Genomic DNA, 4,869 nt, shown 5'->3' with positions numbered 1-4,869 from the left:
ATGTTTGTGCTTCCTTTCTGCTATCCCATTTTGTTGTAGGGTAGCAACACAAGTGGTTTGATGAACAATACCTTGTGAAGTAAAGAAATCTGAGAGGAGAACACCTGAACCTAATTCATAGGCATTATCAGACCTAATAATTTTTACTTTTCAATCAAACTGTCTCTCAACATAAGATTAGAAAGATCTCAGTATTGGAAATGCATTGGATTTTGTAGAAAGTAGAAAGGTCCATGTAGATCTGGTGTAGTCGTTTACAATAGTGAGAAAGTATTTTTCCCCTTTGTAGGTTTGGGTCTTGTAGGGTCCCCAGTATCAATGTGCAATAATTCAAAACTGTTTTTGGTGGTAATATGACTTTTAGAAAATGGCAATTTGTGGAGTCTAGCCATTGGACAAATTTCACAAGGAAAATCATGTTTCTCACCTTCTGAATAACATATATCTTTAATGTGCCTCATAGAAGCGTAAGGTAAATGCCCCAACCTATAATGCCAAAGTTTTCTAGAGTCAAGAGAATCAGAAAGAGTATTCATTGCATTCATATTCTGATCATTACAAACGACAGGATTCTTGACTAATTTAGAATGAAAAGACTCAAAATCAGATACTACATGTTTGGACTTAACATGATGTTTGGGAGAAATTAAAGAAGATTGAAAACTAGAAGACTCAATTGAAATGGGATTGGAATCTGATGTGCAATCTTTCAGTACATATAGACCAGCTGCAGCTTCACCAAAAATCTGTTTCCTGTTGAGATTGAGGTCCTGTAGAAAACACCCACGTTTAGTAAAAAGAAAACCAAGCTCGGTTTGATCAACAAATTGGCTTACAGAAAGTAAATTGTGTTTAAAAGAAGGAACATAGAGCACATTCTGTAGCTCTAAATTAGGAATGAGGGAAACTATTCCTATGCATGTGACAGAAACCTTATAGGAATTAGGTAGAGTAACCGAAATTGGTCTAGAAAGATATTTTATGTCATGAAGCAAAGATTTGTCATAAGTCATGTGTTGAGAAGCCCCCGAATCTATGATCCATGGTTTAGAATTAAAAACAGTGAAACATGAAGAATAAGCACTCAAAACAGTTGCAATACCAGCCATGCTTGCAAAATGGTTTTCAGAACCTGATGCTTGGGAATCCCCACTTTGGACATACTTAAATATCTGTATCAGTCTATCACATTGATTCTTAGTGAAACCTTGAGAATTCACAATATTTGACATAGTGCTTGATCCTACATTTTTGCCAGAATGCTCATTGAGCATAATTCCTTCCTCAGAAGCAATAGTGAAATTGTTTTCTCCTGTACCAACTGCATTAGCTTTAGCATTGTTGTGAGGCTTCTTTGTCTTGTTTGTAAACTTGTAATCTGCAGGGTACCCAATCAACTTATAACAATTTAATCTTACATGGTTGGTCTTCTTACGGTAGGTACAGAACATGTTATTCTTCTGTCCACTGTTTTGGTAACCTGCTCCTACAACTTGATTATTCACCCTGGATTGTGGATTGTTCCTCTGTTCATTCCATCTTGTTACATTAAAGCCAACAGAATCTGGAAATCCTATGTTTCCATTATGCACTTCTCTTTGAGATTCCTCATGTAAGATCATGGAATAAGCTTGATTAGTAGATGGTAGGGGTTTCATCATCAGAATATTCCCCCTACACCCTGAATACATTTCATTCAAACCCATTAAAAATTGCATCAATTTGATATCTTCATTCATTTTATGGTTGTGTGTTTTAGCACCACACTTACAATCACAGCCACAAGTCATGAATGTGTTCAAAACCTTCATTTGGTCCCATAGCTTCTTTAGTTTGTTAAAGTAACTAGCAACATCATTTGTACCTTGAGATATGTTGTTGAGATCTCTTTGTAACTGAAAAAGTTTTGCTCCATCAGGTTGTCCATACCTCTCTTGGAGCTCATTCCATAGATCAACAGCAGTCAGGCAATAGATAACACTCTCTGAGATCTCCTTGCTAAGAGAATTCAACAACCAAGCAATGACCATGTCATTGCACCTTCTCCAGTGGTCAAAAAGAGGTGAGTCTTCTTGTGGAACAATTGCTTTGTCATCAACAAAGCAAAGCTTATTCTTAGCTGACAGAGAAATTAAAACTCCTCTTTTCCAATTTCCATAATTAGAACCATCGAAAATGATGTTGATGAGATTGTTTCCAGGCGAATCTGATGGAGTCAAGTAGTATGGATGACTGGAATTGACTACATCAGTGGTTTTCTCAGCTGAAGAGGAAGATTTGTCAACTACGGTCTCAATTGCCATCTCACTGAAATTGAGTGAAGCAGTATAATGAAGAAAAAATAGGAGAGAAGATGATGAATTTCCCTTAAAATGCTTCTGATACCATGAAAGATTTCAATGAAATCTTGAAGAATTATTTGGGAAATTTTTCTCTATTTTCACTGAACTAAAAACTGTACAAAGAGTTGCTTACTTATTCATGTAAACTAAGGACTAGAAAGTCAATTTAAAAGGAAGTAGGTAACCAACTCTGACTATATACTTTACAGCTCATCCTATTCTAAAATAATCTAAAATATCTTTTCCTATACAATGTGAATTAATATAAGCAAAGCTGTATATTGAAATGGGCTGCTGAAATGGCATTTGTGTGCTTCAGATGGGATGAAATCCAAAGATAAATATCAGGCCCAAGAGACGTTTATTCCAAAATAAGGCCCTCAACCCGTATCCGAATAAAGCTCATCTTCTTCATTCGCTTTCTTCATTCTTGGTTCTGCCAGTCGGTGATCATGAGTTCCAACAATTTCATGGACTTGATCTTGATTGGGAATATCCTGAGTCAACTATAGACATGGCAAATTTAGGTACGTTAAATTGTGCGATCATCATTTTACTAATATGTTTGTTACTTTGGGATGAGGTGGGATCGGGGAATTTAATTATATGGTATTGGAATTTCATCCTCCCCCTCCCAATTTGTAAATTATGTTGATTGATTTTTTGAAAATTATTTTTCATTTATTTTAAATAAATAAATAGATTTTTTATGTTTTTTGGATTTTAGTGACTCGGTTGATTTTTTTTGCAAAAACGATCATTTGTTTTTTGTTGTTCGATTTTGGGTGTTGTGAAATTAGGTCTCGTACCTAACTCACACCCCAAAAGCTAGCTCAAAGGAAGGAGGATTGCCCAAGTCCACTCATCTCATTAACCACCAACGTGGGGCTTTTGTCGTTCTTTAACATACTATGTCTCTTTCTCTCTTTCTCGCACATACATACTCATTTGTCTAAAATATTGAGTTCTGTTGAACATATGAATCATTATATGCTTCCTTTGTCATTGGTTCAGACGAAATTTGAATTCAAAACCTAACTCCACCGATTAATGATCTCCATATGAAATAATGATTGTGTGACCATCTAATTTAAAATGTCCGATGAAACACATTTGTAATTTTCTTTAATTGTCTTAAATAGGTACTCTTTTAGACGAATTTCGTGCTGCCATCAACACAGAGGCAAGAAATTCTGGTAGGGCATCACTATTTCTCACAGCGGCTGTTTCCAACACACCCCGAGTCAATGGTTTGAACTATCCAGTTCAATCTGTGGCTCGAAACTTAGGTTGGCTCAATGTCATGTCATATGACTTCTACGGACCGAACTGGTCACCATCACAAACCAATTCACATGCACAATTATTTGACCCCGTGAACCACGTGAGCGATAGTGATGGGACTGCTTCATGGATTCAAGCAGGTGTTGCAGCACAAAAGTTGGTTCTTGGAATTCCATTTTATGGCTATGCTTGGCAATTGGTTAATGCTAATAATCATGGACTTAGGGCTCCTGCAAATGGTAAATCGAGTGTTGGTTCGATCGATGATGGATCGATGACTTATATTCAAATCAGGAATTATATAGTACAAAATCGTGCCACAACAGTGTATAATGCAACGATCGTTGGAGATTATTGTTATTTTGGTAATACTTGAATTAGTTATGACAATACTCAAACCGTTAGAAATAAGGTTACTTATGTTAAAGGAAGAGGATTGCGTGGTTACTTTGCGTGGCATGTGGCAGCAGACCAAAATTGGCTACTTTCTAAAACAGGTTAGTAATTTTGTTTTTCTTTTTTCATTCTTCGACCATTTTATCGTTGAAAGAAATATTTAAGTATTTTTGAGTAGTAAAAAAAAATTGTAGGAGCTTTTTACCCCCTTTTTTATAGTGTTTTTGGGTACCTTCTCAAGTATATTACTCCGTAGTTTTTCTTTTTCTTCAATTATCCACAGTTGAAAAATAGAAGTTTTCCCATATTTTCTTTTTTGTACTTAATAATAAAAAGACATCATTTTTTATCGGTGTTTTCTCATAAGATTACAATGAATGCATGATCATAGATATTGTTAATTTTCATCGATAATTTTGTGAAATTTTAGATATCATTAATGTTATAAAAGTTTGTCTGTCCTGAAATACCATAATATATATTGAAACTTTTTGAGTATAGAATAAATATTATTTAACTTTGCAAATTTGTACATTATCACAAACATAGCTAAGCACTGAATAGATTTAGAACTATTTGGTTGATTGATACAAGTGTGATGTTATTTTCCATAAATAAATACGATATGAAGACATCTTTGATATATAGTTATACATCATTATTGTATACGATTATATAATATCGATACATTTACATATACGTACAACCATTTTATTAGTTAAACTTTTCTTATTAGTAAGAAGCTTTATGTTTTCGTTTTTTCCACATTATGTTCCTTTTTACAAATCTTCCATACTTATGTTGTACAATTAACAAGTTGTTTTGTTCTTAAATACCAGCAACAATC

At 34.5% G+C, this 4,869-nt stretch overlaps 1 protein-coding gene across 1 annotated transcript in view; it reads right to left on the bottom strand.

Moving 5' to 3' along the window:
* LOC102590164 (chitinase-3-like protein 2) overlaps positions 1-4,869 on the bottom strand; it is a 23,195-nt gene that overhangs the window by 3,188 nt on the left and 15,138 nt on the right. The window lies entirely within an intron of this gene.

The sequence above is a fragment of the Solanum tuberosum genome, unplaced genomic scaffold, assembly GCF_000226075.1.
Source record: "Solanum tuberosum cultivar DM 1-3 516 R44 unplaced genomic scaffold, SolTub_3.0 scf00047, whole genome shotgun sequence".
Taxonomy (NCBI): Eukaryota; Viridiplantae; Streptophyta; class Magnoliopsida; order Solanales; family Solanaceae; genus Solanum; species Solanum tuberosum.
This window is presented reverse-complemented; position numbering and strand designations above follow the sequence as displayed.